The sequence below is a fragment of the Cryptomeria japonica genome, chromosome 7, assembly GCF_030272615.1.
Source record: "Cryptomeria japonica chromosome 7, Sugi_1.0, whole genome shotgun sequence".
In the NCBI taxonomy this organism is placed as follows: Eukaryota; Viridiplantae; Streptophyta; class Pinopsida; order Cupressales; family Cupressaceae; genus Cryptomeria; species Cryptomeria japonica.
This window is the reverse complement of record NC_081411.1, coordinates 33,328,017-33,354,619: the sequence shown is the minus strand read 5'-3', so window position 1 is coordinate 33,354,619 and position 26,603 is coordinate 33,328,017.

Here is a 26,603-nt window from a genome sequence, read left to right as displayed (position 1 = left end):
TTTCTTGTATCAATTTAAATAATATTATTTTTAATTATAATACAAAAAAATATAATTTTATAATATAATATTATATAAATAAATATAAATAAATAAACAATATATTTAAATATATATAGTTTTATTATCTTATTTAAAAATATATTTAATATTTACATTATACAAAAATGAAATAAAATAACAAATATATCTATATATACATTTTTTTAATCTTATATATATTTAGTATGTACATTATTAAACATGTTTATTATTAAATGTAGTAGGTGTTTATTAAATGTGATTAGTGATGATAAAATGAGCACTTGCTTTAAGATTTTATTCTTTTGCAGCTGATATTTGAATTAGTGGGATTGTCATTAAAAGCCATTATATATATATATATATATATATATATATATATGTATATGTAGACATATACATATACATATACATATACATATATATATATATATATATATATATATATATATATACATACATATACATATGTATATGTATATATATATATATGTATATGTATATATATATATATATGTATATGTATATGTCTACATATACATATATACATATATATATATGTATATGTATACATATATACATATATATATGTATATGTATATGTATATCTATATGTATACATATATATGTATATATATATATGTATATGTATACATCTACATATACATATATATATATATACATATACATATATATATGTATATGTATTTATACATATATATATATACATATATATGTATACATATACATATACATATATACACATGTATGTATATACATATATATATGTATATGTATATGTATATGTATATATATATGTGTATATGTATGTATGTATGTTGTAGCTAGGAAATGTGGAAATCATCAAAGCAACATAAACAATAGCCTAGTTCAATCATGAAAAACTAAATTGCAATGATAATCCTAATTACATTCAATGAAAACATGAAAACAAGACATTCAAGATTGAAAACTAAGCAAACCAAATGCAGATGTCTCCTTCATGTGGCTCCATTGTCCTTTCTCCTTCAAATAGCTTTTGTTTGTGGATCTCACCTTCAAGTGCATAAACCTAATATGAAAGCAAGATTGACAAGATAGTAGCGCAAGAATACTAGAAGCATGATTGATTCGACCAGGGGCCTTGATTGAAGAAATTCATCCAATTTATAGACAAATTGGAGAAAATTCAAGATTAGCACGAGGAGATTTGAAAGGAAATTTCAAATCAAGAATGACAAACATGACAAATTATGACAAATTACTATGCAAGATTGATTGATTGATAATTCATGACAATTTATGACAAATTGCTATGTCAAAATTGATTGATTGTCAAATATGACAAATTATGACAAATTGAAATGCCATTCCCATGAAATTAGGAGAAAAATAGGAGAAAATAGAAAATTAGATGAATTAGAAATTAGGCAATTAGAAAATTGAAATTGATGAAAATTAGGAAATTAGGAATTAGGAAAATTAGAAAATGAGGAAATTAGGAATTAAGTGAATTAATTAACAATTTTTCATTTATTAATTAATTCACAAAGAGGGAGGAATTAGTTAGCCAATTAAATAAACATTTAATTGTGACAAGAAGACTTAGGATAAATAAATAAATTATTTAACCTAGAGGGAGAAAGGACAAACAAGGTTAAATGAATAAATCATGAAACCCTAGAAGATGAATTAGAAATGCAAGAATGACAATTAGGTATTGACAAAAGATAATTGATATCGATTCGATTTGATCATGATTTTGACTGACAAAGGACCAATGCTGATAAGTGATTTGATTGATAAATGCACCAATTGATGAGGAACAATGACTAATTGATCCAAATTGACATGATTGAGAAAGACGACGATCGATGACAAATCGATCGCAAAATGACAAAATTGAAAAGAGAACAACGTTTGATGACAAATAAATTGCAAAACTACAAGATTGAAAATGACCACGATCAATGACAAATCGATCGCAAGATGACAAGATCTAAAATGACAACGATTGATGACAAATCGATCGCAAGATGACAAGATTGAAAATGACAACGATCAATGACAAATCGATCGCCAGATGACAAGACTGATAAGAGGACAAAACCCTAATTAGGATTGATGATGTCCAAAATGATGACAAATTAACACGCACATTGATGCAACAGGATAAGATCGATCAAAATCATGACTGAAGATTGTTATCGACAAGACCAAAATCGAAAGCGAGGCAAATGAAGAATGTAGAAGGACTCGATGCTCGCAAATGATAAAGACCAAGTATGCAACATAGGAGAAATGTTAATGCGATGCAAAAAACCCTAAAATAAGGCAATGCACAAATGTTAAAGTATGATTTCGCAAGCATTGACCATTTTTAGATGTCTATATTTTGCCCCTCTTTGAGACAATGCGATTCTAAGCATTGTTTCAAAGAACAATACTGAAAATGCCCCAGACACTAACAATGACATATGCATGCCCCCTTGAGGAATTGATCGAAAACATCCAGAAAAGAGGCCAATTGATCGATAAAAGTGATAGAAAATGATAGGATCGAACGGACTGACAATCAGAAACCGGAGACACAAAGGACAAGCAATTGATGGTGCAAAAGACCGCGACCAGCATAAGATGGAGAGAGAGAACATCCATCTATGCACTGACAAAGATCTATAAATGAGACAAAGAGAGGGAAAATTGCTCATTTGCACTAGCCAAAGAGGAGAATTTGTTGCTCTGGAAAAGGACACTTGCAGAGAGATGGTGAACATTCCAATGGCAGATCACCTCGAAGAATGTGTACACACCTACAGATGATCGAATGATGTGGGAGCAGCGCGGTATGTATCTCAAAAACCCATATTGTCAATTTTATGAATTTTGATCGCTTGCGGGACATTGCGGGGCCCATAGGGAATGCAAAAACTGACTTCTGCACCTGTGTGAGTGCATCCTATGCTTGTGTAGGGTATCCTATGCTTGTGTAGGGTACACAGGCGCAAGTCAATGCAACACAGGTGAAGGATACAACACACAGGCGCAGTTGTTCACTAGGAACTCAATTTTGGTCAAAAATAGCATGCGAATGATCCGAAATGGGGGGTAAGGGTAGGATAGGTCAAAATAGATTAGAAACACCTTGATTTGGACATGAAACAAGGAAATGCAGCCCATAGGAGCAAACCCTAAAACTGACAAAATGTGTCCCAATTGTGATGGAGAGTCGACAGTATCCATTGATCACGCGGGAGAACCGACCTGACTACTTCATGTTATGACATAGACTCAGGAGAACGGACAGAGATACATTAGCAGGACTTGGAATATACTATATCACAATCATGCCTAATATTAGGGAAAACACAAGACTACTCACCACATTGGCAGAACAATGGCATTCAGAGACTTCCTCATTCCATCTGGCGACTGGAGAGGTGACTGTGACACTAGAGGATGTATGACATATCCTCCGCATTCTGATTCATGGGGAGATGATAGAGTATGACCCAGTGATAGGGAGAGACTCTTTGTATAGATTATTTGAGTGTGACATAGATGATTTGGATATCATAGAGAGGGAGATTGGTTGGGAGACCATGGCATCAGAGTACGATTGATGATATGTGGTGATAGCAGTGGTGATAGCATGCCTACTAGCAGGAGACAAACGAGGACATGGATTCCCTATTGGATGGGGAAGAGTGCTAGAGCAGATGGGGATAGAGGGGATGGTGTACGCATGGGGACCATGTGTACTTGCTATTCTATATTTTCAGCTGCATCAGATAGCATATCAAGGAGTGCAGACTTTGAGCTGTGGAGTCACACTGCTATAGGTATGGGCATTTGAGCACATAGCCATATGTCGACCAATTGTAGAGAGATAGGTAGTACCACATCGACCATATGTGTACTACTATGGGGGAGCACTGAGACAGGGTCCTTTTGGATACATATTGTACTAGCGACATGAGCTAGACAGATTGAGAGAGTTCACATGGAGGCCATATCTTGATTGCCCTGGATGGTCAGATGATAGTGAGGAGCTACCGTATTGTAGATAGGAGAGATACCTGATTGGGTGACCAGTGAATTGCCAGAGAGTGATTGAGATGTACCTGCTAGAGAGAGTCAGACGATAGTTTGGAGAGAGGTAGGATGTACCTAGAGGGACTGCACACTTTGCCCGATCTCACAGAGAGACGAGTCAGTGGGGGAGGATGATTCAGCCACATGTAGCATATGCTGACTTCACACAACTATAGTAGAGACAATGGGATTGGAGATCAGATGTGGTGGATGTCAGGACGACAGAGGAGTATGAGCGATGGTTTGCACGATGACGGCCAGTGCCATTGACAGATCCTGATATTCCAGTACTGAGGAGATAGGAGGACTTCCCACTCACAGGAGAGGAGGAAGGAGATGATGAGGACGAGGAGGATGAGGGCGGTGATGAGGATGAGGGGGATGACGAGGACAAAGATGATGAGGGGGATGATGATTATGAGCTAGACTCAGCCGATCAGGAGTCATTGCAAGATATACCCATAGAGCTGGAGACAACTAGCATAGAGGAGATGGAGATGTGCAGGGCTACCATAGTGAGTCAACATGATCATATTGTGACATTAGAGAGATAGAATGCTATCTTGAGGACAGAGCATGAGCAGTTTAGAGCAGAGATAGCCAAACTTATAGCGGCTTGAGATACAACAATAGCTCAGGCACAGCGAGAAGAACAAAGAGTCATTGAGTATATTGGGTAGATTAGGGACACCAGTGCATGAGAGATGGCAAAGATGTTGGTAGAGACCGGAGAGGAGATACGCCATTGGAGGACATTATATGAGAGTGCAGTTCCACCAGAGCAGAGAGTAGCATCATATCGAGCACGATCGAGGATAGAGAGAAGGGCACGCTCTCGGAGGTCAGTGAGCAGCATGGGGGTGAGTGGACCTATGAGACCACCACAGCCAGGACCTGGGGCAGGAGGGACATCATCCTTGAGACATGGCAGGGAGGAAGAGGATAGAGGGAGCACCCAGTGATAGAGGCACATGCTCCTTAGGACAGAGATAGATGTAGTTTGACATTTATGTAGTCAGCTTGCAGGCCATACTTAGGACAGACAGTCCAATTTTGTACTTTGATATTATTTTGATATATGATATGATATGCATCAATATGATGGGATGCAATGTGTTATGACTTATAGTTATTTTCCATGTATGGATGGCTTATGCACTATTGATGTATTTTTATGTGTTTTTGATGCATTTATAATATGAAATGGATAAAATGCTTGATGTAATGTGTGATGTAATGCAAATGTACTAACCAAATGGATGCAGGATGCAGCATATGTGTTTTTGTGTGGAGATCGGAGAACTAGACTAAATTGACTTCCCAAACTGATGGAAGAAATGTTAGTAAAAAGAAATGAGACAGAGGACAGTTAGAGGCGAAGAAAAACTTGCTTTCACTAATGCACTTTGTAGGTGAGAACCTTTATTTAATGTAGCAAAATGGATGCGTAGCATCATGGCATTGAAGGCCAGAGCTGAAACGCAACCCTTTTTTTTTGCAAAAGATAGACACATCACACACAAGGAATGAGTGAGGCATCCTAGGGTACATGCATCAAGGGTCGAGGTATGTGTGGCATTCACAAAGCGAACGTACTTATCACAAACACCCAATGATATAGTTTCCCCAGTTTGTGACAAACATTCCACAAACAACAATCACAACAAAAAAGAAAGGGACCATGCACCATCCTGGTCACTCTAAATCACTTAGTGACATCATCGAGCAACATAGGAACATGATCGAAGCCAAAGATAAATCAATAAAAAGATAAGACTCGCTAATTCCAACAAGTCAAACAAACATCTTGATCTTCATTGTCAAAAGTTGAAAGTGTTGATAGGACGATCATGCTGTCTAGTTTCAGGGAATACGGTACCCCATCTAAGACAGGACACAGTCTAGTTTCGAGTACACCACACCCTGTATAAGACCCATGATAATGTGCCAAGGATGAATGATATTAATGTCGATGTTCGATTGAGAAGACAATTGTGATCAGCTTGAATGTCTGGTTTGATTGAAGAAGTTCATCTGTTAACGCATGATTCCATTAAAGCACAATGTGTGATTGCGTGTCGTTGGAGGGATGCTCAGTGATATGTCTTATGCACAAAGGAAATAATTTTTTTGTTTTGCTTTTTCGAGTGTTTACAATGTTTTTTTTGTGTGTTCATTTTTTTCAGGACTTTATTTGATGTTTAGGGATTTTTTCAGGACGTTATTTGATTTTCAGAGATTTTTTCAGGACATTATTTGATTTTTTTTTTTATGATTTTTTCAGGACATTTTTCAATTTTTAGGGATTATTTCAGGACATTTTTCAATTTTTTTGGATTATTTCAGGACATTTTTCAATTTTTTTTTTGGATTTTTTAAGGATATTTTTCAATTTTTTTGGATTATTTCAGGACATTTTAAATTCAAAAGTTCCAGTGATTGATCAGGACAAGGGGAATGCACCCAATGCACATCTGAAAGACATATATAGAGGCTAGGACCAAAACATATGCACAAGAAATGGAGTATGAAAGACAATGATGTTGACCAATCACAGGCCTGAAACAGAACATTGGGTCAGGACAAGGATAAACATGATAAATCTTTAGAGAAAAAGCATAGCCAGAGGTCATGATAGATGACAGAGAAATGATCATTTTTACACATGGTGCCTGTTTGCCAGGTTTTCACCAAGGTACTTTCCCAAAGTGCCTATTTGCTAGGTTTTCACTAGAGGGCGAATCATTTTTCTTTACTTTTTTTGTTCTTTTTCTTTGTTTTTCACTTTTTTTTTTTTGTATTTTTTTTTTAGTTTTTTGATTTTTTTGCATTTTTTCAGGATCATATTTGAAGAACTGCTTGATAAAAAACTATTCCCAGTACTTGCGAAGTTGCATACTATTGACTAGATCTGACAAAGGTTCACCTTCTGGGGTGGCAAGCTGATATGCCCTTGACCCATAGGCTGCAGTAACTATGAAAGGCCCAACCCAATTAGGTTCAAACTTGCCTTTGATGATGTTAGTAGATTGTGCATTCTTGGAGTTTGCCTTTAAAACCAGATCTCCCACTTTGAAGTGTTGCCCTTTGACCTTCTTATTATAAGAGCGATGGAGACGGTTTTGATATGCTTGCAAATGTGTCAGGGCTGTCTGATGCAATTGAGAGACTTTGTGCATCTCATCATCAATCAGATGTTGCAAGGAAACATGCAAAGAAGGAATCTCCACTTCCGAAGGTAAAATGGCTTCCACACCATACACCAAGGAATAAGGTGTTGCGCCAATAGGTGTGCGGATAGAAGTGCAATAAGCCCATAGTGCTGGATTCAACTGTACATGCCAATCTCGACCAATGTCATTGACAACCTTTTTCAGGATCTTGATAATGGTTTTATTTGATGCTTCGACTTGATCATTACCCTGTGGATAGTATGGACTAGAGAAATGGTGTTGGATATGAAACTTTTCACAGAGTTCCTTGATATCTTTATTCTTGAAGGGACAACCATTATCTATGACTATGGCAAGGGGAACCCCATATCTGCATATGATATAATTCAATAGGAATTTTGAAATTTGCACACCAGTGATATAGGTCATGGGGATAGCCTCGATCCATTTTGTAAAATACTTTATGGTTGTAATGATGAACTTGTGTCCATTTGTAGATGTCAGGTGAATCTTGCCAATAAGATCCAATCCCCATTGAGAAAGGGGCCACAAAGATATGACAGAATGAAGCTCTTGGGCTGGTGCATGAATGTAATTTTCATGGATCTGGCATTTGTAGCACTTCTTAACAAAATCATGAACATCCTTCTCCAGAGTGGGCCAATAATACCCAGCACGAATCAACTTTTTGGCTAAGCTTAGACCATTGAAATGGCCCCCACATATACCATTGTGAACCTCGTGTAAAGCTGTTTGTGCTTCATCAAAATCCAAACACCTAAGGAGGGTATGGTCAAAGGAACGACGGTAAAGGGTGTCAGCAATGATGACATATTTGGCCGTCTGTCAGATGAAGGCTCGGTGTTGGTTAGTGGAAAGGTTAGGTGGTAAGGTTTGGGATTTCAAATATTGATATACATCATTGTACCATGGGGAGTTAGGACCAACAAGAATGCACATCACATCTACTATCGGAATTTCAAAAGAAGGGACAAGCAATTGTTCGACCAAAAATTCACATTTGTCCATATTGTGGGGCATATTCAACATGGAAGCAATCGTAGCCATCACATCTGCCGACTTGTTTTGAATTCTTAGAACTTGACTGAAATGGATAGCCGTGAATTTTGTCTTGAAGAAATCTACCATATGCTTGTAGGGAATAAGCTTTTCATCTTTTGTTTTGTAGTCATCATTCACTTGATGGATGACTAACTGAAAATCTCCATAGACTTGCAAATGTGTGATACTCCAGTGGACCGCTACTCAGAGTCCTGTGACCAGAGCTTCATATTCGGCAATGTTAATTGTACAATGGAAAGTTATTCTGTAGGATTTTGGAATAGCATCACCTTGAGGGGTGACAAGCAATATACCTGCTCTGGACCCAAACTTGGTATGGGATCCATCAAAGTATAACTTCCATTCTTTAGAAGATGTAAGAGCAAAGACTGATTCATCCAAAAAATCGGTCAACATGGGATGATCATCATAAATAGGAGCCTCTGCAAGTTGATCCGCTATGACTTGCCCTTTTATCACCTTTCGCTCCATATATTCAATATCAAATTCACTGAGAATCATAACCCACTTTGCTAGGTGACCCGTCTAAGCTGCTCTGCTAAGCAAGTATTTCAAGGGATCAATTTTTGCGATCAGCAATGTCTGGTGATTTAAGATATAGTGTCAGACTTTTTGTGTTGCAAAGAACACTGCTAAGCATGCCCCGTTCAATAGTTGAATAATTCAGCTCATAGCCTACTAGTGTCCGGCTGATATAATAAATAGCTCACTCTTTGTCATTCTCATCCTGTTGGGCCAAGAGAACTCGTAGTGCCATTTCAGTTGCAAAAATATACAATATAAATGGCTTTCCTTCTATAGGAGGCATTAGAATAGGCGGTGACAGCAAATAGTCCTTGAGAGCTTGAAATGCTGATTGACATTGCTTAGTCCATTTAAAAGCAACACCTTTATGCAATAAATGCTGGAAAGGATGACATTTGTCTGCTAATTGAGCTATAAAGTGGCGGATTGATTGTAGCTTTCCTTGCAGACTTCTTAATTGCCGGAGATTGGAAGGAGGAGGCATATCCATTATTGCTTTAACCTTGGCAGGGTCGACTTCGATGCCTCAATGAGAAACAATGTACCCTAGTAATTTGCCAGCTGTGACACCAAAGACACACTTCTTTGGATCGAGTCTAAGCTTGTAAGTTTCCATTCGGTCAAAGATTGGGCCAAGGATAGCTAGATGACTATCTCTCATGACAGATTTGCATAATAAGTCATCAACATAGTCCTCCATCAAAGTATGCATGAAATCATGGAAAATTGTCGTCATCGCTCTTTGATATGTTGCTCCCACATTTTTGAGACCAAAGGGCATCATGTTCTAGCAATAGGTACCCCAAGCATAGGTGAATGCAGTCTTATGTTGATCTTCAGGAGCAATGCGAATTTGGTTATAACTGAAGAAACCATCCATCAATGAGAGCATCTCATATCCAGTAGTCATGTCAACTATGATGTCTATATTTGGCAGTGGAAAATCATCTTAGGGCATGCTTTATTGAGATCCCTAAAATCCATACAGATTTTGATGCCCCCAGTTACCTTACTAACTAGTACTAAATTTGAAATCCAGTCTGCATAATTGTGTAGGAGAAAAAGTGAAACTAAGCAAGCATGCCCTAATCTCACTTTCAATCACACATTTGCGGAATACGAAAGAGCCTAGAGATACCGCACAATTGGCTACTTCTTTTTGTGAAAGAGAGAGCCACGGGATATCTATTAGGATTTCTATTCCCTTGTTGAAATTGAAAGATAAAATGATGCAAGTTCAATCCCTAACCTCAAAATGCAAGTAGGAACTAATGACAAGATTGCAGAATTGAACTTAAATGATGGAAAGCTGTAAATACAAGGATGAAATAAGAATGCAGGTGCGTACCCGGAGTTAAAATCTGACTAAAAATGTTCGGGACGGGGGCGCGGGCGCCACTGTCCTAATTCTGCCCCTAAAACTGCTCCGGAAACTGCTGTTTTTGCACTTTGGAAAAAAGCTGTCAAAAATGCTGAAAATGCTGTCGGACCAGGGCGCCCAGTGCCCCTGTCCCAGGGACCAGGGCGCCCAGAAGGGACCAGGGCGCCCAGCGCCCCTGTCCTGGCAGGACGAGGGCACCCCACACCCCTTTCCTGGTCTTTTTCTCTAAAATTTGGTGGGAAGGTCGGTCTCAGTCTGCTTCTCCCGGATCTGCAACCTGCGGCGTCGTCCGAGTCCCGAAACCTGCACTTATATCTGAAAAGGTGTTTGGGCGGCTATATAGGGTTTTGCCTTAGTCAAACCCCCGGTTCGGTGATTTCCACCTCCACGAATAGCCAAGTTGTATTGTAAAATGTATTGTGTGTGCAGACCTAGTGTGTGTGCAAGGTCCAAAAATGCAAGAAAGCAAACTAGAGCAACCTAGAAAGTAAACCCTAATTGCTTGTAAATGATAATGTAAATGCTCTAAATCAAGATGCAAAGTGATCTAAAGTATGAATAAATGATATATTGAAGCTTATGCAAAGACATGAAAACAACATGAAATCATACCCAACCCTCAAGGGAGGAGTACAAGCCAATCTTCAGTCGGTAATCTCCTATTGTTCTTCAATGTCTTCCAAGCCCTAAATGAATGAATGAAATTGATGAATACTTGATAGATGGATGTTGAATGTTGTTGAAGTCTTCAAAGATCTGCTCTTTCGCTGCATATGAGGTCCTGAAAATAAAAAATCCGGATCCTTTCAAATGAAGAAAGAGAGCTCTTATGTATGAAACCCTAGGTTGTAAATTCGTATTTTGGCCGACCTAGAGATTGAATGTCCCACCAATTTCTTGGGGTTAAGCTTTATTTTATGATTGGATCGTGCTCCCAAAATTTCGGGAAAAATGTCCGGGACCATGTTGCACGGGCGCCATGGTCCCGACAACTTTTCACCAAATTTTCAAGGCCGTCAGATATGATGATTTTAGAGAGAATCCCAAAGTTACAGGTGATTTCGAGATGTTTTGACCCTCGAAATCAAGCCCCCAAGTTCAAAATAGGACCTAATTAGGGTTTTTGATTAAATGATGTATTGGAAGAATAAAATGAAAGGGGCACACTTTAATGAAAGGGCCCAACTTTATGATATGGGAGATGATAAAACAAGACCTTAGACCTAATTAATTTAATTAATTAAGTGCTAAAGGGGAAATGCAATGCAAAATGCAAAATGTGCCAAGGCGGGTGCTAAACTAGGTGTGAAATTGTACCACCCTAGCAAGTGCGTACAATTTACGACGCTACATTTAGCCCCCACTTTAGCGGTCATATGAACACTACGTGCATATGCAAGCTAAAGTACAGAAAAGTAAACATTATTTGAAAAAGGATATATCCATAAGTCTGTCGAACGAAGCCCCCAGCGGTATCTGCAGTACACAGTTAGGAACCGCACCCTACAAAACACACGTTAGATCACAAAATCACCTAATGCTTACTAAGGAAGGTGATGAAAATTTGAGGGTAGCTATATGCCCCCCCCTGTTTCGGCTTGCTAATTTTAGTGAGTTGAAACAGGGTATCATGTTTACCACTTCGAATTGTTAAAGAATATTGATGACAAATGCTCACAAGAAGATTTGATATGAGATCAAAAACTAATGGAGAATCATTTGGTAAGAAAGAGGACTAAATCTCAATTCCAACACAACAAAGAGTGTGAGGATTTGAGAGTTCTCTAACACAAGATGAAGGATGTAAATGGAAACAAAATGCAAGGAGAAGAAAAGAAAGGAAAAAAGCATGAATACACACATTGGTGATCCATGAGAAGAATAGTGAGAGAGAAAACATGGACTTCTCACCCCTAGATCTTGTCTAGGTGATCCATGTAAGGGAGGAGAGTGAGAAAGTCTAGCCTTATACCGCTAGTTCCACTCAACCTCGTGCATGTGTGTGTAAGGGAGGTTAGAAGCACCTCATAGGAGTCTATGCCCGAGTATGCTACAACCTGTATATGTATAGTACAAAAAGGTGACATCTCGCTCTAAGAGTCTGTGCTCTGGTTTCGAGAATGACCCATTGCTCAAAAAGTGTAATGTTTATGTCATAAGCAAAGTAGAACAAGGATACCTACCTTCATCACAAAAGAAGATACCCCAAAAATGCAACAATGTCATAGATCCAAGAAAGAGAGTTTTGCACTCTTTAAGAAAGGATGAGATAGTTGAAAAGGGATATCTTGTAGTATGTGTAAAGGAGATCCTTAGAGGAGAAGAGATCTTTGTACAAAAGACACCTATCCCCAAGAGGAATTGTCTTAGACAAATATAACATCTTCTAGAATAAGACAAAGAAGAGAATAAGAATGCAATACTTCCTTCTTTTGCGAGTTGAAAGTGATTCTTAATGAAGGATGATGCTCCTTTTAACCCAATTGGGAGAGTGAATTCATTATAGATGTATTTTACCAAGTGCAAAAGAGGTTGTAGTCAAGGACTTACACCTCTTGTAAGAGAGAATCCTTGAACAAACAACAACAAATGCGTACAAGGAATAACATCAAGTAATAAAGTTCACACCATCCACAAAATAGGAAAAAGTGGATCCTTAGATAAAAATAAGGAAAGATCATTGCCTCAATGGGAAGGACTTACACAATCTTCTAGGGAGAGATTTGGACATAAGCAAAAGAAGAGATGTATGAAATCACTCTTGTCCCCATAAGAACAAGAAAATTAGGCTATTATGTTGCTTCAAAAAAAATATGATTGCACTTGAAATTGTACCATCACGAATGACAATGAGCCCCCAGTAAATGAGCTACCAATGTCACATAATGATGAGCAACATAATAGCCATTACTGTTATTTAAAGACATGATAGATTGAATGAGGTATTTGAATATGACATGCTAAATGCTCAACTATAAGTGAGATCAAAAACATGTATAAAATGATAAAAATTGAAGAAGAAAAGTCACAAGAAATCTTAGAAGAGGGATGAGTGTAATTTATTAGAGCCTTATCCCTAGAGGAAAGGACTTTATGATGAATAGGAGATAAAGATTCATAAGTGGATTTAGAAATTTGAGGGGATTCATAAAGAGATTTGTTCATTGCCAAGATTTCCTTATGAAGGGAATGAGAGTTGATAGAAGTAGAAGATGATTTAGTTGAAGTGAGATCATCATCACTACTAAATATAGCATTCACATTTGGTCTTTTAGATGCTTTAGTGCATTTGCAGGGATTATAGCCGAGTCCAAAGGCATAATTGTGAAAATTAGTCTCTAGAGGAACTTTTATCCCTTGTTCATGAGCACCACAACCTTTTCCATGATACCCATGCTTAGCAAAAATGCGAAAACCACGACCATAACGATCAGCCATTTCAGGAAGAGAAGGTGGTTTTTCATAAGACAAAGAATCAAACTCTTCATAATTAGAGGTGTGAGGAGAAGAAGTTTGAGAAGCGGCCACAAAATTATTGCTCATAGATTCAGGTAAGACTGATTGATCTCTAGTTTCTTCCTTCTTTTTACCTTTAAGATCTCTAGGAGGAACCCTATATTCACCTACAAAGGTGGGATTAAAATCAAGAGATCCCCAATCGTCTTCCGCGAGAACCTTCTTAGGATCAAAAGCCTTTTCATGTGTAGACTCAAGTCCAGAAGGATCTTCTTCAGGAGCTTTAGGCTCATCCAAAGAATTTTGATTATCAGAGGGTGATGATTCATCCATAGGTATCTTGTTTAACGAGTCATCACTAGAAGAGGAAGGCTTAGAAGAACTCCCTTTGGAAGTAGATGTTTGCAAACAAGCCTGAAGTTTAGTATCACCTATCAAGGTATATGTCTTATTGTTATAAATGAATTTAACTTGTCTATGCAATGTAGAGGGGACAACTTGCATACTGTGAATCCAAGGTCTCCCTAATAACAAGTTGTATGTTAGATTTCCAGACATAACATGGATAGGAGTAGGCAAAGTAACAGGTCCCACTGTGACGGGTAAGGTGATAATACCTAATGAAGACTTAGCCACATTATCAAAGCCTCGAATGGGATGAGAGTCAGGCTCAATAAGGGATGTATCCACATTCATCTTATGCAATAGATTAATGCTACACACATTAAGGCCAGAGCCTTTATCTACCAGTGTTCGTCTTATAGCAGTGTCATTTATGATAACCACAATCATCAAGGGATCATATTGTTGTTGAATTTCACTAGTAGGCAACTCATCTTGGGTAAACACAATTTGAGCTTTAGGATTCATCACAGAGTTAACCAAAGACACTATATTACTAGATGTATTAGGTGGAGGAACATTCAAATCTTTCAAGGCATCTTGTAACATTCCATGATGAGCAGAAGAAGTTTTGATCAAATCCCAAAGGGATATCTTAGCAGGGGTAGCTTTAAGTTGTTCTATGAGATCATAGTCCTTACTAAGCATTTGTGAAATACGAGGCGCTTGAGGAAGAATAGGTTGGGAAGGAGGAAGTGAAGTGGGGATACCTGGAGGAGGACTAGGTTGCCTATTGTTTCTTGTGTTATGGGTATGAGCAACCGCATGATAACTCTCTCTAGTTAGTTGCTTAGCATACTCATAAGGGCTCTTAGAAGAATAACCTCCTTGCACAATAATAATGGGTTTCTTAGGAGTGCAAAAAGAATCATTAGCATAACCACCTTGAACCACTAAGATAGGCTTATTTAAAGGTTGAGAATTTTGAGAAGGACAAGCACCTTGGACAGTGAAGAGAGGTTTGTTAGGTGTCTCATTCACATGTATCAAATTGATTGAGGATGGTTTAGAGGAATGAACAAAAGTGTTGGAAGAATTATTGATAGTCTTCTCTTGCACTAAAATCTTATCACAGATTAAATCAATTTTAGGAGAGAGACAAGGGGTAAACATTGATGTTCTAGTAGGAAGAGGAAAGGTCATATCATCCTCTATCATCACAGGATCTACATGGGGAATAAACTCTCTAGGAGAAGGATCAACACTACTCTCTAAAGTCTCACTTTTGAGAGGGAGATCTTTGAAAGAAATGTTAACCATCTTGCTTTGAACTAGGGTTTCCTTATGAGTAGAACTAAGTTGAGGAGAGGGAGATGCTTTAATTTTAGAGGGAGAATAATTGAGATTCAAGGAAGGGGAGAAACTATCAAGGGAGTTTCCAATCTTGATTTCATCCCCTTTGGCTAGGGGTAGAGAATAATCTATACCTTCTTCTAATGGTTCATCCCAAATAGTGAAGTGGTTGAAAGGAATGTTTGAAGTATTGTCAATTTCGGGAGAGGAGATAACATTGCTTATTAATTCCTCATCCTTAGAAGGGAGAGCATCAATAGATGTGTTAAACTCATCCTCTTTCCTCAAAATATGTTCAATATGATCTTTAGGGGAGAGAGAATTAAGGAAATTGCTTATTATTTCATCTTCTTTCTCTAAGGGATGCTTATGGGTAAGACAAACTTTAGGAGAAGGGTAAGCATTTATCATTAATTCATCATCTCTAGTGGGAATTTTGTTGGAAAAGGAAAGGCCATCACTAGGAAATGTAGGGATAATGTCATCTTCTTGCACACAAGGATCCTCATGAAGGGAGCATTTTTTAGGAGACACAAAGGCATCAAGGGCATCATTCCACAAAGCATGATCATATCTATTAAAAGGTTTATCTTTTGATTCAAAAGGAGATATTTCCTCATAGAGGGGATTATTGAACACAACCATGTTACTAGATTCAGTGGAAGAGTTGATAGGAATGTACCCTTGAGAGGAACCATTTGACTTATCTTTCTCATCACATCTAAATGGCATAGTAACAAGGTTTATGAGTTTTTGGTAAAATGAAGGTTTGGTATATTTAGGTTTCAAAAATTCAACTAAAGCTTCATCTAACTCATAATCATCACAAATATGATCATCTTGCAAATAAAAATCTAACATTTTGAAATTGCATAAAATTTAAACACACAATGCAAAGAAACACGCTTTTTTTTTTCTTTTTAATGAAAATGAAATGAAAACACACTAAATCTATATCTAGATCTAACAAATGCAATGCAAGAGGAAGCAATGATAGATTCACGTCGGGTTCACCAAAATGTGTAGGAGAAAAAGTGAAACTAAGCAAGCATGCCCTAATCTCACTTTCAATCACACATTTGCGGAATATAAAAGAGCCTAGAGATATCGCACAATTGGCTACTTCTTTTTGTGAAAGAGAGAGCCACGGGATATCTATTAGGATTTCTATTCCCTTGTTGAAATTGAAAGATAAAATGATGCAAGTTCAATCCCTAACCTCAAAATGCAAGTAGGAACTAATGACAAGATTGCAGAATTGAACTTAAATGATGGAAAGCTGTAAATACAAGGATGAAATAAGAATGCAGGTGCGTACCTGGAGTTAAAATCTGACTAAAAATGTTCGGGACGGGGGCGCGGGCGCCACTGTCCTGATTCTGCCCCTAAAACTGCTCCGGAAACTGCTGTTTTTGCACTTTGGAAAAAAGCTGTCAAAAATGCTGAAAATGCTGTCGGACCAGGGTGCCCAGCGCCCCTGTCCCAGGGACCAGGGCGCCCAGAAGGGACTAGGGCGCCCACCACCCCTATCCTGGCAGGACCAGGGTGCCCCACGCCCCTGTCCTAGTCTTTTTCTCTGAAATTTGGTGGGAAGGTCGGTCTCAGTCTGCTTCTCCCGGATCTGCAACCTGCGGCGTCGTCCGAGTCCCGAAACCTGCACTTATATCTGAAAAGGTGTTTGGGTGGCTATATAGGGTTTTGCCTTAGTCAAACCCCCGCTTCGGTGATTTCCACCTCCACGAATAGCCAAGTTGTATTGTAAAATGTATTGTGTGTGCAGACCTAGTGTGTGTGCAAGGTCCAAAAATGCAAGAAAGCAAACTAGAGCAACCTAGAAAGTAAACCCTAATTGCTTGTAAATGATAATGTAAATGCTCTAAATCAAGATGCAAAGTGATCTAAAGTATGAATAAATGATATATTGAAGCTTATGCAAAGACATGAAAACAACATGAAATCATACCCAACCCTCAAGGGAGGAGTACAAGCCAATCTTCAGTCGGTAATCTCCTATTGTTCTTCAATGTCTTCCAAGCCCTAAATGAATGAATGAAATTGATGAATACTTGATAGATGGATGTTGAATGTTGTTGAAGTCTTCAAAGATCTTCTCTTTCGCTGCATATGAGGTCCTGAAAATAAAAAATCCGGATCCTTTCAAATGAAGAAAGAGAGCTCTTATGTATGAAACCCTAGGTTGTAAATTCGTATTTTGGCCGACCTAGAGATTGAATGTCCCACCAATTTCTTGGGGTTAAGCTTTATTTTATGATTGGATCGTGCTCCCAAAATTTCGGGAAAAATGTCCGGGACCATGTTGCACGGGCGCCATGGTCCTGACAACTTTTCACCAAATTTTCAAGGCCGTCAGATATGATGATTTTAGAGAGAATCCCAAAGTTACAGGTGATTTCGAGATGTTTTGACCCCCGAAATCAAGCCCCCAAGTTCAAAATAGGACCTAATTAGGGTTTTTGATTAAATGATGTATTGGAAGAATAAAATGAAAGGGGCACACTTTAATGAAAGGGACCAACTTTATGATATGGGAGATGATAAAATAAGACCTTAGACCTAATTAATTTAATTAATTAAGTGCTAAAGGGGAAATGCAATGCAAAATGCAAAATGCGCCAAGGCGGGTGCTAAACTAGGTGTGAAATTGTACCACCCTAGCAAGTGCGTACAATTTACGACGCTACAATAATCAATGGGTCTAATAAAGCCCACATCTAGTAATTTTTTTAGTTCTACCTTGACCAAAAGAGCCACCTGGGGATGCACCTTTTTGAGTTTCTATTTGATAGGATTGGCATCTGCTTTTAATGGCAAGTGATGAAGGACTAATTCTGGATCAAGGCCAGGCATATCTGCATAGGACCATGCAAAACTAATCTTCTTCTCAAGAAAGAAATTGACAAAATCTATCTTTTCTTTTTTTGATAAAGAAGCAGCGAAATGAATGACCTTAGGGTTGTCAGGTGTACCCAAATTGATTTCTTCGGTCATTTCCACAAGCAATGTTGATGTATCCTAACTTGATAGGGGTATGTCCAATCTCCCACCTTTGGGCGCCTCAGAGAGGTTTTCACCCGCAGGTACATCTTTTCTTGTTACTTTTGTATTAGTAGAGAGTGCCTTACGGTTTTCACTCAAAGACTATCTTTTTGATTTTGTACTTTTTTTTTCTTTTTTCATTTTGATGACTGGAAGATGGAGTTGACTCCCCAAAATATGCTGTGGAATCTAGGTAAATAGCAAATCCTACCTTATGATCTCCTTGTGGTATGCCTTCCTGTAGTCCCAAAAATTCTGCAATTGCTTCATCATTTTGAAAATAGTCCAATGTGAGTGGTTCTTGTTGGTCATGTTGAATAAGCTGGGGATAAATGAGGGGCATGTCATCATCGGTTTTAAGGAGAGAGAGGGCTGAGATGGTAAAGATGTAAATGTCCATGGTATCACTATCTGAACTGCTTGTATCTGATTCGGATCTTGGGTCCCAGAATGACTCTATCCAAGCATTAGGACATGTCTTTGGAGGGGGAGTTATTTCATGTTTGTCTTCCATGGGCAAATCATCAGGGTCAAGGAAAACATTGTCAAGGGCATAGGAGCTAGAAGAAAAAGAACTCCACTCCCATTCATTAGAATCAGTTTCGGGTTGGGTATCCTCAGGTGTTGTTTCATCATTAGAGTCATGCCCTTTTCTACATGTGGTCATTTTGGTAGACGAGGATCCATTTCACAATGGTACAAAACCTAACCCTAAAGTTGGAGGTCGCATCTTGGGTATAATAGGTTCTAGCCGTCCTTTCTTGTCAGGGCCTAAGCCACTGTAACCGTCATATCCTTTCTTCTGCAGCATAGTAAATCCTTTGCCGTATTGCTCCACTGGCAACCTGACAGGTGGTGTCTTAGTAGGGTCCTTATAAAGCCAGTCTATGACATCATCATCCAAAGTTTCTTTGTCAAGTTCACCCCATCTTGTAAATGTAGTGGGGGGCTTATATTGAATGACTATCTTAGGTTCCTTTTGCAACAAATGTGGTTTGCCATGTGATTTTGGAGATATTGGTAAATTCCCAATGAGGAATGTTTGAGCCATTGAATACTCTCTGCATCCTTGGTCCTGTACCTTCAGTTTACCTTTGACACTTTCTAACAATTCATTAGGATCCACATAATTATGTGATTTGGCCTCTCTATTAACTGGGACTTGCTGCTGCGGGGAATCCTTTAGAGTAGCACAAAATTGAAATGGATTAGGATCTCTGGGAATTGTTATCTCAGTTCCATTGTAAGGATATTTTAAACATTGATGATAAGTGGATGGAATTGCTTTCATTGCGTGGATCCACAGATGGCTAAGAATCATATTGTAAGGGAGATCGAGGTCTAAGACCTACAAGAAAGTGTTTTCTGTCACTGGACCAACTCTGACAGGCAATGTAATTATCCCTTTAGATGGGCGCTCAGCATCATCATATGCTTTGATTGTTATTCTTCTGGAAGAATCAATATCATTTTCTGTATAACCAAGACCAATGACCACTCTCAAGGTGTAGATGTTAAGACTTTCTCCGCCATCTATCAAGACTTGTCAGATTTTGCAATTATAGACAAAGACTTCAAGATGTAAAGGATCATTATGAGGGAGCTTATCAAGTGAAATACCATTATCAGAAAATGCAACGTGTTGGGAAACAGCTAAATGTCCTATTCAGGCTTGAAACTGGTCAACATCAATGTTTGTCAGGACAGTGGACTCAATTAAAGCTTTATCTAGGACTGCTTGATGCATGGGGGACATTTTCAACAACTCAAGGATTGATATTTATGCAGGTGTCTTTCCTAGATGATCCAAGAGATTATACTGACTTGCAGGAGTTGGTTTGGGAGGAACTGTAGGAGCTCCTTTCAGGACTATTTTGGATCGATGAGTGGTGACTACGCAAGAAGGATCTTGTCCCTTTATTCTTAGGGTGGAAACATACTCATTTGACGCTCGAAAACAATTGATGACATTGTTATAACCAGTGTTTGCATAATTTGTTGTTTGGGTAGAGTTTGAAGAAGATGCTTTACCCTTGTAATGATCAAGCAAAGGAGTTTTGAAAATTGTATGATCAGTGTTAGAGGTTGCATTGGGTGGATCTACCTCAATTACTCCTTGCTCTAACAAGTCTTGAATCATATGTTTCAATTGAAAACATGATGCAGTTTTATGCCCTTTTGACCGATGGTATTCACAATAGGTATTATCATTCCACCAATGCGGCTTTACCAATGGTTCTGCCTTGATATCTGGTAACTTGATAAATTTTGCTTGTATTAATTGTTTCATTACTGACTCAATAGCTCTCCCAATGGCGTAAACTATTGAGGAGGTCCATCCCTTGATCAGAAAGGTTTGCGTTGCTGATTTTGTTGCTGACCTTGTTGTTGATTATATTGTTGAGTGTATTGTTGAGTAACATTGCTTGCTGGTGTTTGATTTTGTTCCATAGTTGACATATTAGGAGCACTTAATTTCTTGATTTTGAATGGGGGTTGATTTGCATTCACCACTCTTGCATCAACAACTCCATCATTAGTGACATTCTTGTTTTTGTACCAAAATCTATTTCTGTCCCCTGGATTGTTTGTGTTGTCACTGTCTTTATTGAGCTTAATGATTCCCTTGGCTACAAGAGCAGTTTCAATGTTCATCCCTTTCTTAATGAGTTTTTCAATAGTACTGGGACTTTTCAATTTGAGTTCATACATCATTTCAGGGACCAAATTTTGGATAAACAAATTCACTTGTTGTTCTTCAGGTATATCTAGGGAAGAACGACTATACAAGCTTCGCCATCGTTGCAAGAAAGTCACTAATGGTTCACCTTTCTTTTGCTTGGTGTTGCATAAATCTGACATGGCCACATCACTATCAATGTTAAATGCGAAGTGAGATATAAACTTTTGAGCCAATTCCGACCAAGTCTTTATATTTCCTGGCAGATGCGAATACCAATCCATGGCTTGTCCTATGAGACTTTGTGCAAATAAGTGCATTAAATATGTTTCCTCATAACTCACTTCAGTACACGCCGTGAAAAATGCTTGAATGTGATCTTTTGGATTTCCATTCCCTTTATATTTCTCAAAATTAGGTTCCTCAAAATGCTTAGGAAAGGGAGGCATGTATAAGCTCTTGTCAAATGGATTAGGAGATAAATCTTGATCTGTGTACAACTTTTTTGTTCCTTTGGTTTCCAATGCGTCAACTTGTCATTGCAACTTCTCAAGCTGTTGCGCAATTGTGTTCGATTTTGGAGGTCCATCATTAATCCTGGTGGGTACTCTTTGTTGATACATCATGTTTCCGATTGGTTGTTGATGCTCTGAAATTGCCGTCTTTGGTGTCTCCGGCATATAATGTTCTTGGTACACCTCTTGTTGTTGTGGTTATGCCATGCCTTGATATTGACCTTGTTGCTATGCTTCTTGTGGTGGAATCATTGTTTGTATCCTAGGTTGATATTGCACAGACGTCAATTGCGGTTGTGAAGTATGATAGCTTGTTTGTCTCGACATATATTGAGGCACATGTTGTTGTTGATGCTGATGAATCAGAATTTGCTGACTTTGTGCCAATTGTTGTCGCAGTGTAAATCCCATCATTTGCAAAAAACTTTGTTTGGGTGGTTTTTGTTGTTTCTCCTTAAGATGGGGTATGGCACCTGCATTAACTTGTTGTGTTGTTTTTCCAATCCATTGTGATGGTTGCAAGTTTGCATTAACTTGAAATGGTGCAGAGGGCGCTACAACTTCTTGTTGAATGCGGCATTGTTGTTGTTGTGCATTGTTTGTTTGCACATTTCATTGTACCTTTTGTGTATTACTCAATTGTTGCAGCATTTGTTGTTGGTGCAAACCATTATCTATAGCTCTTTGTGTCGCCATTATCGACGGATCTGTCACAATAGTTTGGGTAACAGGTACTTGAGTGTTTGGCAAATATATTGAGCTTAATGGGACATAGGAACTTTGTTGCATTGTGGAATTGTTTGGGACATTGGTGAGATCAGTCATTCTAGTCGTGAAGCTTTCTTGCATCTTAGATTTTGATCCAATTTTATGCATGTGAGGAACCACTTCTTGTTGAGGAACAGTTGTCAATATTTGTGTGGTCCTTGTTTGATCTTGTGTTATAGGTGTTGTGTTAAATAATGGATTATTTATTGTCTCAAATGGTGACTTTTGAGGAATAGTCACTATCAATGCCTTTGAAGCACGTTTACTCATCAAGGTAGGCTGAATTTCTTGTTGCACATGTTCTTCATTTGGATGCGGAGAGAAACTTAACAGCTCACTGCCTTGTTGTTTTTGCACATTGATTTGCTTACTTGAGGAGGTCACATTACTCATCATGTCAAGATATTTTTGTGGGAACATCTTAAAGACCTTGTTCAAGAATTTATCCATCTTTTTCGTCAACTTTGGATCTTGAAGGAACATATCAACATCATCAGAGGCATCGGAATCTGATGAAGAATCTGGTATAATATTTGGATTTGTTTCTTGTTGAATGCCTTGATCTGAACCAAATCCTTGTGAAAGAGTTTGTTCCTCATATAATGTTTGGGTTTGAATGTCATGTTGCAAGTTTGATTGATTCCAATCAAAAGGTGCATTTCCTCTTGGTGTTGGTGGAACACTCCTGTGTCCTGGTTTCATGGGTACAAACACTGGCTCATATAATGGAGGTGGTCCAAGTTGAACCATTCCATATGGTGGTAATGATGTGTTTGATGAACCTTCAATTTGTACTGTTTGAATAGTTTGAAACTATGAATTTGATATGTTGTCAATGGGTTGATACGTTGGTTCGCCCATCTTTTTAGATTTTGACCTTGTCTTAACAAGCATGTCACTATGCAAATGCAATATTTTTGGAATTTTTCAAGGATAATATATGATATGCAGCTAAATGCAAACTAAATGAATGAAAATGCAATCTATGGCAAGAATGCAACCTATGTTTTTGTTCTTTTTCAAGATTTTGACAAACTTTTAGGGATGCAAATCTAAAAAGAGACCCTTAGGAAATTGAAATGATGTCTAGACCTCAAAGGACAAAAGGACCGAGTGACAAAAGGACAAAATGACAATGTCTCCCCTATATGCTTGGATACTAAGCTAGGTAAGAACAAATGACAATGATGACAAAAAGACAAAATTTTGATAAGGTCTAGACTTCCTAACAATAACTTAGGGTTTATCAAAGATTTGGCTTACTCAAGTATGACAAAACCTAGTTTTGACACTATATGCAAAGGGACAATTACTATGAAAATGACCCTAATATGATATGATAATTACCTAAACTTAATGAAGAGACCTAGGGTATGCAAATGCAAATGTATGACAATGTCAACCTAAGTTTGAATTATGAAATGGTATTACTCTAATGCAAGAGGACACATGCAAAATGGATGACCCTTATTGATATGCAAAGGAGTATGACCTAGGTGAAACCTAACCTTGGTAGTTGACAATGAATTTTCCAATTGCAAACCTAGGATGAACCTAAATCTAAGTGACATGAATGTTGAGACAAGATTTTGAAAAATGTTTGACAACCATGTTTGAAGGTGTTTTGAACTTTGTTGAATGAAATACTCTTGTGTTTAACCTTGTTTTGAATCAATTTGTCTTGTTTTTGAAATGAGACACAACTCAACTTTTGACAAGCAAAGAAGACAAGATATTTTAACTTAGACTCAAGACAATCATGCTCATTCACACATTTCTTATGGTAGGCAAGGACAGTAGGTACTTGAGAGGTAGACTCGTTATGAGATTCAAGGAGAATACATAGATGCTTGACCCCATGGGCTCCCCTCCACAGCACTCACTTCTCAGGGCAGCCAAGCATTAGTCCCCATGGAAATCTCCCCATGGAAAACTTAGTATCTCTTCCAAGTATCCAAACTTGTCCTTCTCAAGCAACTAGAAGGATTTTTTGCCTCTAAATACAAGGTGTTTAGTAAGGATTTCTGTTAAGCATTACTCCTTGGTGTCATGCAAGTGTGATTGAGACATTAAGCCCACCAAGATACCAAACAAATGTAGTCGTGCAAGCACGATTTAGACCTTGAGGCCCTACTTAGATGTTGATATGAGAAAGAGTCCAAGGGTCATCACTTCCCAAGTAACTACAATTCCCACGTAACCCTTCCTTCAAAGATTTCGCCCATCAGGTATTTATTTATAGTGAGTTAGAATGCCAAGGTATTCTAGCTGTACTCACTTTGGGTCGTTCCCTTCTCACGATTGTCACTTGCTTGCAAAAGAAAGAAAATGGTCGGGAAGGCAGGCCCTCTAAAGGTAACAAACAATTTGAGCCATGAGAATGGTATCGAAGATCTGGATTTCTGATCACCCTAAGAAGGATGAGAGCATACTCTCCTACTCCAATATCAAACTCAACAATCAAATCAAACACACGTTCATTCCATCCTACTTAGCAATCATACTAGGTGCCTAATTATGAATTACAAACACAAAGTTTAGTTGGAGTACAAGGCAACCTACAAAATCACCGAGTCAGAAGTTTAATTTGTCTAGTCCTTGACTAGCGAACCTGCATAAAATGTGCTAGTAGTTTCATTCTTTGTCTTTGTCATGCGTAATGCCAAGGTGATGCACAGAGAATCAGTACCAAAGAAACCAAAAAGCAAAAATAGAATGCAAAACAAAACAATTTGCAAGTAAAAACACTACTTTTTACCTTTGTTTATGGCCTTACACAGGCACAGAATGCAGTAACACAGGTGCAAAATGCAGTAACACAGGTGCATAAGTCCTTGACACAGGCGTAGATTGCTTGACACAGGCATAGATTGCTCCTACACAAGCGCAGAAGTTCTCAGAAAGCCCTGCATTACCCTATTTCTTGGGTTTTTCACCTGCAAATCAACTCAAAAGAACTCAAAAGCATGGTTAGGGGGTTAGTTCACATCAGGTTCTCCAATTAATGTAGCTAGGAAATGTGGAAATCATCAAAGCAACATAGAAAATAGCCTAGTTCAATCACGAAAAACTAAATTGCAGTGATAATCCTAATTACATTCAATGAAAACATGAAAACAAGACATTCAAGATTGAAAACTAAGCAAACCAAATGCAGATGTCTCCTTCATGTGGCTCCATTGTCCTTCTTTCTCCTTCAAATATCTTTTGTTTGTGGATCTCACCTTCAAGTGCATAAACCTAATATGAAAGCTAGATTGACAAGATGGTAGCGCAAGAATACTAGAAGCATGATTGATTCGACTAGGGGCCTTGATTGAAGAAATTCATCCAATTTATAGACAAATTGGAGAAAAGACAAGATTAGCATGAGGAGATTTGAAAGGAAATTTCAAATCAAGAATGACAAACATGACAAATTATGACAAATTACTATGCAAGATTGATTGATTGATAATTCATGACAATTTATGACAAATTGCTATGTCAAAATTGATTGATTGTCAAATATGACAAATTATGACAAATTGAAATGTCATTCCCATGAAATTAGGAGAAAAATAGGAGAAAATAGAAAATTAGATGAATTAGAAATTAGGCAATTAGAAAATTGAAATTGATGAAAATTAGGAAATTAGGAATTAGAAAAATTAGAAAATGAGGAAATTAGGAATTAAGTGAACTAATTAACAATTTTTCATTTATTAATTAATTCACAAAGAGGGAGGAATTAGTTAGCCAATTAAATAAACATTTAATTGTGACAAGAATACCTAGGATAAATAAATAAATTATTTAACCTAGAGAGAGAAAGGACAAACAAGGTTAAATGAATAAATCATGAAACCCTAGAAGATGAATTAGAAATGCAAGAATGACAATTAGGTCTTGACAGAAGATAATTGATATCGATTTGATTTGATCATGATTCTGACTGACAAAGGACCAATGCTGATAAGTGATTTGATTGATAAATGCACCAATTGATGAGGAACAATGACTAATTGATCCAAATTGACATGATTGAGAAAGACGACGATCGATGACAAATCGATCGCAAAATGACAAAATTGAAAAGAGAACAACGTTTGATGACAAATAAATTGCAAAACTACAAGATTGAAAATGACCACGATCAATGACAAATCGATCGC